General features: G+C 40.1%; 1 protein-coding gene and 1 long non-coding RNA gene across 3 annotated transcripts in view; one reads left to right on the forward strand and one right to left on the reverse strand.

Annotated features, from left to right (window-relative positions):
• Positions 1 to 18136, reverse strand: part of LOC119247414 (uncharacterized) — a 72448-nt gene extending 54312 nt beyond the window's left edge. The window contains exons 1-3 of one of the 2 annotated variants that reach the window (XR_005125744.2): positions 18006 to 18136; positions 17811 to 17918; positions 15154 to 15290 (exon numbers count right to left, since the gene is read on the reverse strand). This is a non-coding gene — a long non-coding RNA (uncharacterized LOC119247414). The remainder of the gene's footprint in view (positions 1 to 15153; positions 15291 to 17810; positions 17919 to 18005) is intronic. The other variant, XR_008552165.1, reaches the window with a different exon arrangement.
• Positions 18137 to 18283: 147 nt separating this feature from the next.
• USP44 (ubiquitin specific peptidase 44) overlaps positions 18284 to 18659 on the forward strand; it is a 35382-nt gene continuing 35006 nt past the window's right edge. The window contains exon 1 of the mRNA XM_037513846.2: positions 18284 to 18302. The gene's annotated coding sequence lies outside the window, so the exon portion shown is untranslated. The remainder of the gene's footprint in view (positions 18303 to 18659) is intronic.

Below are 18659 nucleotides of genomic sequence, written 5' to 3' on the forward strand. Positions count from 1 at the left end.
ATGAATTTGCTACAGAGATAAGAACATAGAGTACACACAGATGCCTTTACCAGAAAGAGAAAGCAAATAATACTTTGAAGATTTATTTTCTCATTTATATGAATAATTGCTGCAAACTTTCTTAAAAATAATGACAACCTATTCCCTCCAACTATCTGCTTCATTTAGTAAATTTTCTCTTTCAAAATGACAAAGTATTTTGTTTTGCTTATCTTCCTATTCAAAAAAACTGTGGGCTGTTGCAACATGAAAGGAAATATTACACTAACCTCAATTTCAATTTGATTGTGAATAAAACAGGTAATTAAAGAAGTTGATAATAGTGTACACAATGTTTTGAATGATGGGTAAAACATGAACGTGTTATGCAACATATTGGAATTTCCTTTATAAGTATGCTGCCTTTAGGATATTTATGTTTAACCAGAATTGCAGGTTGGAACCTGCACTAATGTGCATTTAACAAAATGTTATTCATTATATCCTTACCAGTAAATAAGTGACTCAAGCATCATTTGATATCTCCTAACTACTTTCACAATGATCCCAGGTTTAAAAACTTTTTTTAAGATTTATTTTTTTATTTATGCACACAAGAGTTGGGGTGTAAGCCAGAAGTGCTGGGGGTGAGAGGATTCACCAGAGACAGAGTGGGGAGCAGAACAGGTGGACTGACTGAAATACACTGCTGAGGGGAGCAGCAGGCAAGACAGGAGAGGTCTGCTGCACCATGTGGGTTAGCTCTTATATGTATAAATAAATAAAATAAAATCTTTTTTAAAAAAGAATATGTAAAAGAGAAGAAAATGAAAAATTTTAATTATACATTGAAGCTGCTATGCCTCTATGTTCAATAAGCATGGTTATATAATCAGATGAAAATCAGGTTTTCTAGATGCTTCTGGGGAAGTTTTTCATTTCTCCTAAAAAAAAATTCAAATCTCTCTCTCTCTCTCTCCACTCCCTATCCTGTCTTCTCCCTGCCCCCAACCACACTCCAAGTAGCATGCAGTAGCATGCACTCTAACTGCTCCAGCAGCCACCCTCCAACCAAAGAGGAGCCAGTCTAAGGATTAAAATAGATCAATATAAAGAGCCTTTTTCTTTGAGAACATTCTGAAACCACTAGATCCACCATGCCACGAGAGATCTTCCTATGTGAACTAATATAAGTCCTCATTTTTTAAGTCTGTTTCACTTGGATATTCTGTGAGTTGCACCAACATGAAGCTTTTACTAACTACATCCTGCCAGGAACAAAAGTGGGCACTGAGAATATGAAAATTACTGAGACAATCACTTGGCCTATTATATTATATACCTTAAAGATATGTAATTTTAATCTTTCAAAAATAAACAAACAGACATAGTTTAAACTGAAGATCTCTAATCAAAATGGACAAAATTCAATTTTAAAAAAGTAAGAAAACAAGGAATAGAAGGAAGAAGGAGACATTCTTAAACTTCTGAGAGTTTTGTAGGATTATGCCAATTTTCTTTGTAGAGATAAAAGTTCAAAATTACAAAGCTGGCAATAAGAGGTGAACTAAAAGCAAATTTACTGACCATCTGTGCTTGAAGTATCCTTTTCATTGTTCCTGACACACCCATGAGAAAATAGCTCATGCTCAGGGGAATCATCACATCATCAACACATCTGGAATTCAATATTGCCTGCACCAGCAAGAATTTCTAGGGAAGCACATTGGTCAGAGTTCCTCAATTCCACCTATTTCTCTGGATGGTGTATTCCTAATACTTCAAGCTAGAATGAAACTCAAACTATATTCCTTGGACTAATACCTTCCTACTGGAGGTATTAGCAATACATTTTCTGGAAAGAAGATTGCAATGGAAAATCTCGTCAAATGAGGCTCTACCAGTGTGGATTAAGGAAACAACTTTCAGCTTTAGCACTCCAGCCTTTGAAAAATTACCAAATTATATGAAAACTCTGTTCAAAAGTTTCAACAATTGCCATTTACAAATCCAAGCTTTTACCAACCTTTCCCTATTTTTCCCACCCCACCAACCCTCCACAACTTTCGTATTCTCCATTTCCATGAATTTGACTTTTTTTCTTAGATTTCACATATAGGTAATACCATACAGTGCTTGTCTTTCTCCATCTGAGTTATTTCAATTAGCATAATGCCTCCAACCTCATCCATGTTGTCAGAAATGACAGGATTTCCTTCTCTTTTAGGGCTGAATAAAATTCCATTGTGATATATATGTAGATAGGGGTATGTACTCACATTTTCTTGATCCTTTCATCCACTGACAGCCATTTAGGTTGTTTCCTTAACATTGGCTATTGTGAATGCTGCTGCAATGAACATGAGAGTGCAGAATGTCTTTGAAATAATGCTTATGTTTTCTTTGGATAGTGGGACTGATGGGTAAGTACACTATTTTTAAGGTTGAATAAATTTTCCTTAAAGAAAAGTTTGCTATTGGGCCTCCCCGGTGGCACAGAGGTTGAGCACTGGGCTGTGAAGCTGTCCACAGCCTCTGCAGCACCGGTTCGATCCCCGGCCACCGGCGAGGGTCCCACATGGCGCTCAGACCTCTCCTGCCACGCCCGCTGCTACCCTCAGCAGTGTATTTCGTCAGTCTGCCTGTTCTGTTCCCCGCTCTGGCTCTGGTAAATTCTCTCATCCTCCCGCGTTTCTGACTGTACCCAGTGCTTGCATAAATAAATAAATAAATATTAAAAAAAAAAAAAAGAAAAGTTTGCTATTGATTATCCACCCCTGATCAAAAAGTGAGTCAAATACAATTTAAGTGAGTCCAGACAAAAGACCAAAAGACTAGGTTGTTTGAATATAAACACACCTGTATCCAATAACCAGACTGTCTCTCTACTCTGTTCCTATTTATCAGTTTCCCTTAAATTACTATGTGTCATTCCATGTTACATCCTAATCTAACACCTTCGACAGAAGGAATCCTCTCCACCACCATCCATCTGTCAGTTTAGTGAAGGTCTCTGGTCATCCTTCGATCGTTGGTCATTCCTGAGCAATGACTTCATCTAGAAAAGGTTACCATGAATAAACACACCTGGTTCAGGTACCATTACTATGGCCAAATGAAAGAGGTCCTGGGAAACACAGACCATCAGAATCAGAGGGAGTAGAAGACAGGCAGTTCATATAAATAAGGGATGAAAGATAGAAAAAAAAAATCCAGTGCAATAGAAAAGCTTAATATCTGGTAGATCATATTACCCCAGGAAGTTTTAGACAGATATTAAAACTAATTAATTAGTTTTGTTCCAGTTTGAGAGTGCTCATCTCAAATAGTGGCCTTCTGCCCTGGAACTAGTCATCTTGCATCATGGAAACCTGTGCTAACTTTATAGCCTACCCGCCACATAGATCAACTCTTCTACTTGCTCTTACCTCAGATAACATGTTTACCTCCTACACATTCTGTCTATAAGACAGGATAAGTAGGTCCTAATAAGGCATGCAATTCTTTTCTAAAGCACTTTGAAATCCTGGGAGACTGGGGTTATAACATATGCTCCAGTGAACCTGTTCAGATTCCATGAGGACTCTAGGCTATGTTTGGAACTCTTTCTGAAGTGAATAAACAGATGGTCAGCAGTGGCTAAAATTGAAAGTAGTTTTTTAAATGCTGAGAATCAATTGCCTTAATACTCTCCAAGTAGAAAGGTCCTTCAAAAATGGCTAGGCAATATTTATAAAGAAACATGTTCTCTCTGGAATGAATTCAGCTCAAGGAGAGCAGATGTACTGTAATATTCTAAGACATGAATCCAAAGTGATGTGAAAAAAGAATTACTGGTTCCACATCCCTATCATAGAAGTCTTGAAGCATAAGTAATTGATGATGATTGCTCAGAAATATTCTGAGCCAAGACTCCACCAAAAAGGAGTATTTTTCTCATTAACTTTCTAATAGCTCATATTATTCACAAGAAAGTCACAGGAATGGGCATGCTATGTCTTGGAGTATGCCTGAGCCAGAAACAGTGAAATGGTGGGAAAGGAGAGTTTTAGAATTCTGACTCCCAGAAACTATGCCAGTAGAATTTTCTAAGGGCCAAGAAAAGTCAGTGAATCGGCCAGTCCAGCTGTGAGAATGTAGCTGTGAGATTGTTGAAAGAAATGAAGTCAAAGGCAAGTTTATAAATGAATGTGCCGCCAATCTAATCAGCATGATGGAAGACAAAATCATGTTTAATGACTCTAGTAAGTTAGACTTGGGTATAAGAAAAAATAATTTCAACAAGATTAGTCTAATTGGTATCAAATAAAAATCTATAGGACCAAATAGGGCTGTCAATGAGGTTGAACAGCAATGGAACAAAGGGTATATACCAGACACTGAGAGTTCATAAAATGTAGAGATTATCTTGTCCAACCATTCATGTTAAGGATGAAAAAAGAAGTCTTTACCCAAGATGTTCCAATTGGTTCTTGCTATTTTAACAAGTTATCCTCTCAAAATAGTGTCTTAAAAAGTTATTTGTGGGGCCTCCCAGGTGGCGCAGGGGTTAAAGACACAGTGCTATCAAGCTATCGCAGCCACTGTAGGCTGAGACTGACACCTGGCCAAGGAGCTGACCCACATGGTGCAGCAGACCTCTCCTGTCTTACCTGCTGCTCCCCTCAGCAGCGTATTTCAGTAGATCCTCCTGTTCTGCTCCTCACTCTGTCTCTGGTGAATCCTATCACACTCTCCCCAACCCCGCACCTCTGTCCTGCACCCCAGTTCTTGTATGCATAAATAAATAAATCTCTTTAAAAAAAAGTTATTTGCTCACAATTCTGCAATTTGGGCAGGGCTTGACAAGGTTAGCTTGTCACTGTTCCACATGGCTCAACTAGGGTGGTGAATCTATGACCAGAGGATCTCCTTCCAAATGTCCTCACTCTCTCATGGAAGTTGCTGTCATTGTGGGTTGGAAGGTCAGTTGGGGGTTGTTCTCTAACACGTGGCCTTCCCATGTGGCTAGGCTGGACACAGAGAGGCCATGTGGAAGACAACTGATCACAGCATGGAAGTCTCAGGGTAGACATATTATAAGCAGCTGGTTTCCCCCAAAAAGCTGCTAAGACTTTTCAAGGATTAAGTATAGAAGGAGCATAGTGTTATTTTTCTGAATTCTATTGGTTAAATAGAATTTAATTAGAGCATCCCAGATTCAAGAGCATGCCAGAAGTGCATGAGTATCAAGAAGCAAGGTTCAGGGCCTCCCCTGATGGCGCAGCAGTTGAACGCTGAGCTGAGAGGCTGCCTGCAGCCTCTGCAGTGCCAGTTCAATCCCCAGCCGGCCAGCGAGGGTCCCACATGGCGCGCAGACCTCTCCTGCCGCCCGCTGCTCCCCTCAGCAGTGTATTTCGTCAGTCTGCCTGTTCTGCTCCCTGCTCTGTCTCTGGAGAATTGTCTCACCCTCCCACACTTCTGACTGTACCCAGTGCTTGTATAAATAAATAAATAAATCTTAAAAAAAAAAGAAGCAAGGTTCAATTTAACACGGAGACTAACTAAATATACATATATATATATATATATATATATATATATCTTCAAGTGGTCAATATCTTCAATTATTTTTACATCTTTGTAAGTATTTTTTAATTACAATTGCATTGGTTACCTTATATAAGTTACTTATATATTGGTTACACTATAAATGTTGGAGATGTACAGGTACACAAATGGACACCATGACTACAGGTCTAGTTTCCACCCACCACAACCCAGTTGACCCCCTCCACCTGTTCCACCTCTCTACCCTGTCCTCTCTGGTAACTACCATTCTGTTGTCAGATTCTAAGGGTTTTATTTTGTTTACTTGCTCTTTTGTTTTTTATCCTGCCATGACTGAAATAGTTCTCCATTTGACTTATTTCAATTAGAGGAAAATTGACACTAAAATGTCTGTAAAATAAGACAGGTGAGGGAAAGATAATGCTTTATAAGGCCAACCAGAAAAAAAATGCAGAAACAATAAAATAATGATCCATTATAAGGACCATGATCAAATCTTAATTTTGAAGGTCAAATCTAGAAATTTTGACCATCAGTCAGAGGAGAGTAATATTTATATGACTGGAAGTCACTTATAGAATATAGGGGAACCAAATAAGACATCAGGGGGAAAAATAACAATACAAAACACAACAAAACAAAACAAAAGCAAACAGACAATTATAAACCAGAGGCATCCTGGAGGGGAGGAGGAGAGAGAGGAATTAGAGGGAGGGAGAGGGAAGCTCAAGTAACTGAGGTGATGGTGCACAGGTGCATTGGTGAAGGAAATTCTATGGGGACTACACCTGAGGTGGGGGGGAAGTAAACATTGCTTAAAAATAAACAATGATGGGGGTCTCCCTGGTGACGCAAGGGGTTAAACACAGCACTATGAAGCTATCCGCAGCCTCTGCAGCGCGCGTTTGATTCCTGGCCCGGCCAGGGAGCAACCCACATGGTGCAGCAGACCTCTCCTGTCTCCCCTCAGCAGTGTATTTCGTCAGTCTGCCTGTTCTGTTCCCCACTCTGTCTCTGGTGAATCCTCTCACCTCCCCCGCCTCACCTCTGCACCTCTGGCCTATACCCCAGTTCTTGCATACATAAATAAGTAAATTTTAAAAAATAAAAATAAAATGAACAATGATGTAAAATATATATAAAAATAAAATAAAATAAAAAGTAAAATTAGGGCCTCCCTGGTGGCACAAGGGGTTAAACACAGCATTATGAAGCTAGCTGCAGTCACTGCAGCATGAGTTTGATCCCCAGATGGGCAGGGAGTTGACCCACACGGTACAGCAGACCTCTCCTGTCTTTCCAGCTGCTCCCCTCAGCAGTGTATTTCAGTCAGTCTGCCTGTTCTACTCCCCACTCTGTCTCTAGTGAATCCTCTCACCTCCCACACCTCTGGCCTGTACCCCAGTTCTTGTATGCATAAATAAATAAATCTTTAAAAAAATAAAATATAAACATACATGATTGCAATTAGTAGTTTGAATCTTTCCAAACTCTTTTCTATGTATTTTGTACCCTTATAAAATCTAAGATAAGTTATAGGATCTTAGTAGTGATCTTATTTTCCTTATATTTGAAATAGTTGCTTCCTCTTTGTCCTCACAATTAGTTCATCACTATTGACCAATTATTCTCAAGAGACCAGAATAATAAAATAATGGAAGAATTATGAAATTACCTTAGAAGTATTTGCAATAGTGAAATAAACACCACAAATTTATCATTCTTCAGTTTCCTTTTATACTAAACTAAGTTTTGACTCATCTTTTACAAGAAGCTATAAAAGACATAGAAAAAGCCATCAAGTCTTTCTTATGCTCTTCCTTTAAACACAGTTGAAATGTTTGAGTGCACATGTCAAGTTCCAGAGATAGGCGAGTTGAGAGAGGGGGAGGAATACTTCACGTGGTACACTTGAGAACAAAGAAAAATGGTAAATGAAGAATTCAAGTTTAGAAAACAGTCCCCTTGATAATCTTAAAATCCCACTGCGAGATTGCATATGTGCAGCGATGGCTTCTACATCTTCATTCTCCCCGTACTGGACTATGCTGGGTTTATAGTATGTTTTCAACAATTTATTGAAAGAAATGGACTCAAGTTGGTCCTGCATGTCAGTAAAGTGGGCTGGTTAGAAGTATGAATCTTGGGATCCAGTTAACCTTGGTTCTAATTCTTGCTTTGCCATTTAAGTACGTGTTTGACCTTAATCAGTTTACCCCTCTGATTGTCAGTTTCATCACTTGTAAAGGAGAAAAGATAAAAATATCTACCACATAAGATTGATAGGATTCTTAAGTGAGATAATTCAGAAGGTGAAATATTTAGTACAGTGCTCAGTAAATGTTAGCCACTAATATTTGTTTTTCCTAGTTAACAGATATTTTCTACCAGCAGAGTAGGCAAATGCAAGAAACCAAATGTCAACAGCATTCACATAATAGCCTCATGCTACTATTTTTTTTCCCTAGGGCAGAAGCCAGCTTTTCATGTATTGTTGTGATTTATGATGTGATTACATTTGTCTAAGGAATTAATCTAAATCCTGGGCCTGGCTTTTCCCTTAATAAACCAAGAAAGAAAGTTGCCTAGGAGTCATCAAATAACACTGCACTATACCTTATAAAAGCAAAAGAGAAGAATAAAATCCCCTTTTACATGTTAAAAGGAATTAGCACTCATACCACAGGTAAATTTGAAACTTTTTCAAGACCAATTTAATATACTTCATGTACCTGCTTGGGAAATAATACCATGTTTTTCCAAGGCATCTGCTGAGTGAGAACAGTAGTATTAATAATCATGTTAAAAATTATGATAATGTTGATGGCTAGCACTTAATAAGTACCACAAGTATTTCTTTTTTTTTTTTTTTTTTTTTTAAAGATTTATTTATTTATTTATTTATTTATACAAGCACTGGGTACAGTCAGAAGCGCGGGAGGGTGAGAGAATTCACCAGAGCCAGAGCGGGGAGCAGAGCAGACAGAAGGACCGAAGTACACTGCTGAGGGGAGCAGCGGGCGGCAGGAGAGGTCTGCGCGCCATGTGGGACCCTCCTCTGGTGGCCGGGGAGCAGCTGGGGATTGAACCGGCGCTGCAGAGGCTACGGGCGGCTTCGCAACCCAGCGCTCAACCGCTGCGCCACCAGGGAGGCCCAGTACCACAAGTATTTCACACGAAATAATTTAAGTCTTCAAAAAGACATTCAAATAGTTTTGAACTCTGAGAAGTTGACCCTAAGAACAAGAAGGATGTGTGAAACAGGCATTATTATGTGCTACCCAGTACCTTCTTCCCTAAAGGACTCAGCAGGCAGCCTTACCCTCTGTTAATATCTTTAAGGAATTACTTCAATCAACCTTCAGCTGTCAGTAGACCCCTTCCAGATTGCCTCAGAAGCAGAAAGAAGTCTTGCCCAAAATCATGTCCTTTCTAGGGTGACCCATATCCAGTGAGCAGTGCATGTAGAAGTATAAAGGCTTAGCTATCTGGAGCCAAATAAGGACAATGCTGAAGGGCCATTCACACTTCAGAGCTCTTTTGCGGGGCCAGCTGAGACTGTGGACGGTGTGCATCACAGCTGGACTCATACCTCTGTTTCCTTCCCCATCTCTTGACAAGTTTTGATCCCAAGGGCACTGCTTAATAAACATCCTGCATGTTAAATTCTGTCTCTGAGTCTGCTGCCTGGGAAACCCAACTCACAGCTATACTACCAATGAAAGTTCATCTTTACTCATATTAAATACCTCACATCATAATAATTTGTTACTAGATTCATTTATTATAAAGTGTGGAATCTCAGGGCCTCCCGTGGCGGTATAGGCGGTTGAGAGCAGTGCTGTGGAGCTGTCCACAGCCTCTGCAGCGCCGGTTCGATCCCGTCCAGTCTGTGAGGGTCCCACATGGTGTGGCAGACCTCTCCTGTCTCGCCCATTGCTTCCCTCAGCAGTGTATTTCATCAGTCTGCCTGTTCTGTTCCCTGCTCCGTCTCTGGTGAGTCCTCTCATCCTCTAGCGCATCTGGCCTGTACCCTTGTTCTTGTATAAATAAAATAAATCTTTTTAAAAGAAATAAAGAAAATCAGGATATTCCTCTAGAGTAAAATACAAAGGTAAGAATACATCTGACTGGGAAAAAAATTAATTACAAAAATTTTGTAAAATTAAAGTACACTTCTCTCCTCACTTGAAGCCCTGTCCCATACAGCAGTAACCACTGCTAGTTTGATATGCATTATATCTACATATACATATGTTTGAATGTGAATTTTTTTTAAGGTTTATTTATGCATGCAAGAGCCAGGGTACAGGCCAGAGATATGGGGGGTGTGCTGAGCCATGTGGGTAGCTCCCTGGCCGGCCGGGAATCAAACTCATGCTGCAGAGGCTGTGAATTGCTTCATAGTGGGTTGCTTAACCCCTTGTGCCACCAGGGAGGCCCTGAATATGAATTTTTAATAAAAATGGATTTGACTATACATATTGCTCTACAACCCATGTTATGGAAGATAATCTGCTTTACTCAAACTCTACTGGTTTAAATGTTAATCATTTCTAAAAATTACCCATACAGCAACATTTAAACTATTGGCACCGTGACCCAGCCACACTCAAGCATAAAACTAATCATCATAAGTCCACCCCTTATCACCTAATAACCCATACACATCTCTTTAAGCCAAACCCTTAATATCTAGATAATAACAACTGTCTTAGTTCAGGTGGTTAAAACAAAGTGCTGGAGGCTGGGTGACTTAGAAACAGCAGACATTCATTTTTTTCTACAGTTTTTGTAAATAGATTTTTTTAAGTTTTTACCCTTAAGCTTTTGAAAGAATTGAAACTGTAACTCTACATCATAATTTCTGTCCTATTGTCATGACATCCTGATGCTCGATCTTACCTACAACACTATTATTGCCCAACAGAGCTCAATATTGAACCAAATTCTGACATATCCCAATTCTTTTCATTCACTGAACAAAATTCTACTTGCAGGACCCATGCTGAAGTAACCTGAATCCTCTTCCTTCTCTTAACTCTGCTAGTCTTGCCTTCTTCAGATTAAACAACACAGTTTCTTTCATTCTTTGATATCCTAATTTCATATCCTCTCATCTCCCTGTCTCTTCTAAGAAAGATGCTGAGGCTGTGAACTGTAAACTTGACCAGCAGAAAATAGAATAAACAATCACCACCCGTACTTCAAATATAATATTTCCATTATGTATTTGCTTTTCTAGAAGCCAGTTTCCACTGCTGTTTTTGTATGCCATCCACAACTAGCCATAATGATATAAAATTAAATGCTTGTTTGCTAACACTACCAAAATAGTATTTTGCTTTCATTTTAAAGGTGATTGAGTCTCATTCCTAAAAAATATCTCAATTATATTGTTTATGTATTTACAGATGATCCCAAATTGATTAACACATGCACATACAGAGATTGCTGAGAGGAAATAGAACCACTTCTCGTAAAGCATGTTTCTAAGAGAGTTTTCTACCTCATTTTACTTTCTTCAGTGTTCTTTTTTTATTTTCCTTTATAGTGGAACAATGAAAAATTTGTTTCCCTGATTATTCACAGTTCTCAGAATATGAATGGGGTAATACCTTTACCCTCTTTCAAAGATTTTTTCTAGTTATAATTTTGAGTTCTTTATTCATTTTTAGAAATTCTCTTTTTGAATAATTATGCTGATGATATTATAACTTAATTATCCGGGGCCTCCCTGGTGGCTCAGGAGTTAGACACAGTGCTATCAAGCTATTGCCAGCTACTGCAACATGAGTTAGATCCCTGGCCAGGGACCCACATGGTGCAGCAGACCTCACCTGTCTCACCCACTGCTCCCCTCGGCAGTGTATTTCAGTAGATCTGCCTGTTTTGCTTCCCACTCTGTCTCTGATGCATCCTCTCACCCCCATACCTCTGGCCTGTACCCCAGCTCTTATATGCATAAAAAAATAAATCTTTTTTAAAAAACTCAACTCAATTATGCTTAGCAAAGTTCCATTATCTCATTTCCCAAGGGGCACTGGTGAGCCCTGCCCTCCCCACCCCCCAGACAGGATACACAAGAACTCTGTTTTAAAGCAGTTCCACATGAATGCCTGTTTCTCCCTTGTGTTTTCCACCGCTGGGAATCACCTCGTTGGAAAATACAGTGCCATGCTGAATGTGCATTTCTCATTAAAATGTGAGCTGTTTCCAGGCTGGTATCTGTGCTACACATTCAGCTAACTCATTGGCCAAATTCAACCCACATATTTTGGACATTCTAAAACTGCACCCAGAGCATCTGTTCTGTGCAAAGGATTAATGGGGAAAAAATGTGCATGCAGGTCAGCAACCAGTCTAGTCACTGCACATCCCACTTTTGATGCTTGAGCCGCCCACAGTGTTCGAGACAACAATCAGCAATGCTGAGTTTGTGGTTTTATGGCTTATTTTAAATCTTAACATTTTTAATTTATAAATGGGAAGGCAGGGCAGGAAAAAGTTAGAAAACACTATGTCATATGTTAGTTCTTGACCATGTGATAACCTCTATGGTTTCTAATACTAGATTCCTAAAGAAAATACTTTCTTCAGGATGTGCTTTTATGGTCAAGAATCTAAGAAATGGTTGGATTTCTTTTTCTACGAGTGAAAGAAGAAGAGAAATGCAATTTTGAATCTCAATATTAAAAGGAAAAAAAGCTTATGTATATTTTCCCTTACCCAGAGCTCTTTCTTCCTTCTTTTTTGTGTATCACCACAAGAGGGGAAAAACATACAATTAAATGATTCTGGAAAGTGGAACTTAACACATATTTAAGGAGACGTGTATATAAAATATAGATGTTGATGTGAACTATCAATATGTCCATGTTTTTAAATGAATGCCATATATATAGAGAACACCAAAGACTGATGACTAGACATTATTCCCAAATAAAATCTCCCAAGTTATACTTCACAAATCCTCAAGTTCCAATCTTACATTAGAGAGCTAAATTGTCATAAAGATGACTAAGGAAGCCTCATTTAATTTTGCTTAAGGAGATGAATTTAGGGAATATTAACAAAAGAGAACCATTCTTGGGCCTCGCCAGTGGCACAGTGGGTTGAGCGCTGCGCTGTGAAGCGGTCCACAGCCTCTGCAGCGCGGGTTTGATTCCCGGCAGGCCGGGGAAATACACACATGGCGCGGCAGACCTCTCCTGCTCACCAGCTGCTCCCCTCAGCAGTGTCTTTTGTCCATCTGCCCGTTCTGCTCCCCACTCTCTCTGTTGAATTCTCTCAACTTCCCACGCCTCTGACCTGTACCCCAGTTCTTGTATAAATAAATCTTAAGAGAGAGAGAGAGAGAAAGAGAGAGAAAGGAAGGAAGGAAGGAAGGAAGGAAGGAAGGAAGGAAGGAAGAAGGAAGGAAGGAAGGAAGGAAGGAAGGAAGGAAGGAAGGAAGGAAGGAAGGAAGGAAGGAAGGAAGAAGGAAGGAAGGAAGGAAGGAAGGAAGGAAGGAAGGAGGGAAGGAAGAAGGAAGGAAGGAAGGAAGGAAGGAAGGAAGGAAGGAAGAAAGAAAGAATTACTCTTTCAAAAGCAAAAATTTTGTTTCTGTCTTTACCCCAGCTATATCCCTGGGCCATTTACCAGCCAGGCAGGAAGGAGCCAACACCTTCAGACATTCTGTGGCAGAAATAACCAGTGACCAAAACAGTGAAGACCCTCTGTACTGGCTCCCATGTTGAGGCCACTATTTGTTAGATGCCCTTCACAACACTGTGTGCTTAGTTAGAATAGCTACTATGGTTACCTCTGATTCTCCATTCACAAGCACATGAAAACAGAACAGAGTTTTCTCCCCACCAGCTTACCCCCTATACTTGGAAGAAGACTACAACCTAAGGATAGATAGTAAATGTAGCAGAGGTGACAGTGAAAGTATTATGGAATTCTTGGTTTCAAAGCCCTTTACTAAGGACAGGTTAATTATAGAAACACTGACAAAGCTTGGTAAAAAAGCAATTTCAAGTATAGTGAATCCCCACAACATTGGACAAAAGACACTGTGTGAGTAACGTTACAAAAAAAGAACAAGAAAAGAACAAATTCTAATCTCCCTGATACGGCTTTCAGTTCCTGACCTAGAACAATCTGGGTCCAGCTTTGGTCCACTGTAATTCTAATCTTAAAAAAGAAAACAAGGGTCTACTCAAAATATTTTCTAATGTTTATCTTTTCCTTAAGAGTCAGACACTGGTTATTTACATCTTCAATAGTGTTCCCACTTTTTTCCATGTTTTGAATTTAAAATGACAACTTTTCGATAAGAAGTAAAATTTACAAATCTAAATGTTTGCTTTTTTTATAGGTAGCAGAGCAAAGACAGTTGCTTTGCTGAAAAGATTGTCCCGGAGCACCCTCTTATGGCAAAAATGCACTAAGGAAAGTACTTCCCTGGGAAAAGCCAAAGGGCTTTAAATCTTCAATGCAAGGAGATAGATGTCTTAAGTCTTTTCTCCATTTTTTTTAAATTTTATTTATTTGTTTATTTGTTCATTTGTTTTTAGATTTTTATTTATTTATGCATATAAGAGCTTAGGTACAGGCCAGAGATGTGGGAGGTGAGAGGATTCACCAGAGACAGAGTGACTGACTGAAATACACTGCTGAGGGGAGCAGTGGGTGAGCCAGGAGAGGTCTGCTGCTCTATGTGGGTTGCTCCCTAGCTGGTCGGGGGTCGAACTCATGCTGCAGAGGCTGTGGATTGCTTCATAGGGCAGTGCTTAGCCCTTTGCACCACCAGAGAGGCCCTCTTTCTCCATTTTTGATAGGAATTTAGAAATCACCTTGGTACTCAAAAAAATAGTCTCAGTGCATTTAAGTATATTTATGCATACAAAAATTAATTTCTATCGTGCTAGAAAACATGGGACCCTATACTTCAGATTCATCAGTCATGCCAAACCTAAACAAACCCAATTTTTATACTGCTGATGAGCTTAGTTACAAGATGGATTACTTCAACCACCAGCTGGACTTTAAGCATTTTGTGAAGTGCTATCTCTCATTAAAACATTCACATGTAGGGCCTCCCCTGGTGGCGCAGCGGTTGAGCACTGGGCTGCGAGGCTGCCTGCAGGGTTCGTTCCCAGGCCGCCAGCGAGGGTCCCACAAAAAAAACCCCAAAAAACAAAAAAAAACATTCACATGTATTTCAGTAGATCTACCTGTTCTGCTACCCACTCTCTCAGGTGAATCCTCTAACGCACCCCCACCCCCGCCCTACACCTCTGGCTTACACCCCAGTTCTTGTATGCATAAATAAATAAATCTTAAAAAAAAATTCAGGGCCTCCCCTGGTGGCTCAGGTGGTTGAGCACAGCACTGTGAAGCTGTCTGCAGCCTCTGCAGCATCGGTTCAATCCTGGTCACTGGCGAGGGTCCCACATGGCGTGGCAGACTTCTCCTGTCGTGCCCGGGCTCCCCTCAGTAGTGTATTTCAGTCTGCCTGTTCTGCTCCCCACTCTGTCTCTAGTGAATCCGCTCACCCTGGCCTGTACCCTGGTTCTTGTATAAATAAATAAATCAATCTTAAAAAAAAATGTTAAAAAAAAATTCACATCCACTAACCTCTGAACTCCTCTAGGATGCCAGCCCATTTGTGTGTTAAGCACCGTATAAGTTGTTTTTGGATCGTTGATTCCTATTGTTAAGATCATGAATGGTCACAGCTGTAAACATGGTTCTCTGGAGAGTTTTTGCTGCAGCTGGAAAGATAAAAAATGAGATAATAATTTTGACCAAATGGCAAATATTTACAATAATTTAGCATAACAGGAAATTCACACATAACTTCTGTTCCTTGTTATTTTTTTAACCCATTAGACTTCTCAAATGTTCTGTACATATTGAGAATAAATCTGTATGAGCTTATATTAAATATTAGATAAAGTCATTCAAATTTAAACATACCAGGTTTCACACATCTTTAAATGGTAATCAAGAGAAAATATTAATATTAGATATTAATTTTATCTATTCCTTTGAGAAATGATCTCATTATTAACCTACAATCACCTATACTGAAGGTACAATATAAACCCAACCACAGAATTTCCAAAAAGATCAGGCCTAACTAAAGCAGCCTCAGCCTACAGAGTTATAGGCATTCTAGGTGTTAAAACTTGGGACCAGGGCCTCCTTGGTGGCTAAAGGGATTAAGTATCAGCATTATGAAGCATTCCTCAGCTACTGCAGCATGAGTTCAATCCCCAGGCAGGGAGGTGACCCATATGGCGCAGCAGACCTCTCCTGACTCACCTGCTGCTTCCCTCAGCAGTGTAATTCAGTAGATCTGCCTGCTCTGCTCCCCACTCTGTTTCTGGTGGATCCTCTCACCACCACCACCACCTCCACACCTGTGGCCCGTACCCCAGTTCTTATATGCATAAATAAATTAACCTTTAAAAAATAATTTTAAAATAAAAAAAAAAAGAAAAACATGGGACCAATGCCAGAGGGAGAGGGGCTACCTCTTCAGAAAGGAACTTAGAGGGCAGGGGCTGGATAGTGGGGGACAGGGCAGGACACATGATTAAATACCAGGATAGACCAGGATAGAGAGGACAAAGTTAGGAGGGATTATTAGGCAAAAGACCTAACTCAAATGTCCTAAACAGCTGTTCACCATAAGAGTAGTTGGCTACTGCATCCTCCCTGGCTGTGCAGGCGGTTGAGCACAGTGCTGTGAAGCTGTCCACAGCCTCTGCAGTGCCGGTTTGATCCCCACTGGCCGGCGAGGGTCCCACATGGCACGCAGACCTCTCCTGCCGCCCGCTGCTCCCCTCAGCAGTGTACTTTGTCAGTCTGCCTGTTCTGCTCCTCGCTCTGGCTCTGGTGAATTCTCTCAACCTCCCGCGCTTCTGACTGTACCCAGTGCTTGTATAAATAAATAAATAAATCTTTTATAAAAAAAAAAAAAAAGTAATTGGCTACTGCCATAGTTGGTCCTCAGGGACAGACTTGGGAGACAGTATCCTCCCTAGAGCATCCAAGAGTGGGCACATGTGAGAGGTGAAGTCTCATTAAGAGTTCCTCAGAAATTCCGAGAACCAAGTAGCCAAGATCAGTGCAGTTCCCAGGAGCAGGAAATATGACCTAGAGCCAGAAAAGGAGACAGGGTCAGCCCCAGACAATGACAGTGTCTGGAGTTTGGTGAGTGGGATAGAGGGGAAGTTGCAAGGTGAGGGTAAGAGAGACAGAAACTGAGAGACTACTTACCCAGAGTTGGAACTTTTAAAATAATTTTAAAATTCATTTGTTTCTCTTCCTCCCACCAAAAAGTCCTAGCACTCCGAACAGAACATAAAATGTGCCATTATGTACACCCTCATTTTGGATAAAAGGTCCATCAGGAATTCAAATTGTTCTCATTGGTTGCTTCCAAAAGATAACTTTTTTCTAAAAATCAACCCAGTGGATTGGTCCTGATCCATTGATCATAACTTGATCCTTGGACCTTCTCTAGATAAATTCTAGTTCCAGGGGACTCAAGGTTCTTTGAAACCCCTTTTAGCCAGTGATGAATCCTGCCTCCTTCACCTGACCTTGGCATTGAAGATGACCATGCATCCAACTGAACTTCAGGGCACCAGGTAGTTGAGCAGCTGATCTAATTTCACTTTTCTGTCCCTACACCTGCTCCTTATTCCAGAATTTCCTGGAAACTACCAAGAAATTCCTCTAGAGGGCACTTTCCTGCTACATGCGATGATTGGGGATGATCAGCACTTTATTTCCCCCCAAAAAGGTTATAAGGAGGTTCTAAGAAAATGGGGTAGCAAACTGGAAATTCATTATTTCTTTCCCATGCCATATCAAACAGTGCTCCTAGAATTTAAAATAGATGAGGCTGAAATGAATATGAAAATTATAGAAAATAGAGATGAAATCAAGTCAATGCTTCTCAACAGCCTCATTCCACATTCTCAACAGCTACATAATTCTTCATACTAGATCAGAACCTATAATGATTCCAGAAGGATACTAGAGCAAACAGGATTCATAATTTGGAGAGGATACACACAAGGTTATGAGGTCTGTGAACCTGTACAATGTGTGTGCATTTTTTTTTTTAAGACAGAAAAGTTCTCAGAAAGGTTTATGAGATGAGAGGGAGGTTCGGAATCACAGGAAGCTCTCTCTTTTTTATTCCACTTTTTCTTGACCCCACCGAAAATTAGTAGAGAAAATTAATAATCAGAAACCCCTTCCAACTCTAAGATTACCTCGGCCGCCAGAAACATCATAGAATTGATGTTTGAGTCCCAGTTCTTTAGAAAGAGCTTAAGTGGCAGAAATGAAAGGCCAGCAAAGCCTCAGCATTCACCACCAAACTAAAAGGTACAGAATAAATGATAATTGTCAATAGTTAAGGCAGAATGCAGCTGAAAACAAAAGGAAGATAAAGGAGAATGGCTCACCAGGACCTGAAACCCCAGGCACTAGGGACAAATGGGAATCATTGACATAGAAAAAGGGGTGGAAACTCCCAGTGTGATGCAGATTTGTTTGAAGCTGAGTGACCAGCTCCTAGAGCTGGGAGTCCCCACCAACCAGCTCACCCCTCCCCCATAGTCCTGTGTGAACTCACAATACCTATCCTTCTGATAGCAATTGCCCTACAGGGATTTACGCTGACCAAAATGGAAAGCTTTGGATGAGCGGAGCTGAAGTCTGCCATCGATGTGAGAATTCAGAAAGGTCTAAAAAGTGGACAGGTGAGGCTGAAAAGAAAGCAAATTCACGGAACTGTGATTTACTTCTATTGCTTTCTGGATTGAAGTTTTGGTCTTTGATGTATACCGAAATCATCTCTGGGGAATTTGGGGTTTAGGATGTATTAGGAAATAAAGCCTTTCCCATCTGTCAATTAAATTTGACTTCTAAACAATATCTAGCAAAAATCTGTCTATTTGAAGATCGTGCTAGGTATCATTGCACCCAGTGATTCTCCCTAATCCCTATGGGAAATGAACATTTTCTCTGTTTAGCACTGGGATCCAACAAGTTCCTTTTAAATCAAATAATCAAACACACTGTCTGTAGCTATTGGGGGGAGGAATAAACCAAATTTA

This window comes from Talpa occidentalis, unplaced genomic scaffold (genome assembly GCF_014898055.3).
Source record: "Talpa occidentalis isolate TD23 unplaced genomic scaffold, MPIMG_talOcc4v2.1 talOcc4.16, whole genome shotgun sequence".
Classification (NCBI taxonomy): domain Eukaryota; kingdom Metazoa; phylum Chordata; class Mammalia; order Eulipotyphla; family Talpidae; genus Talpa; species Talpa occidentalis.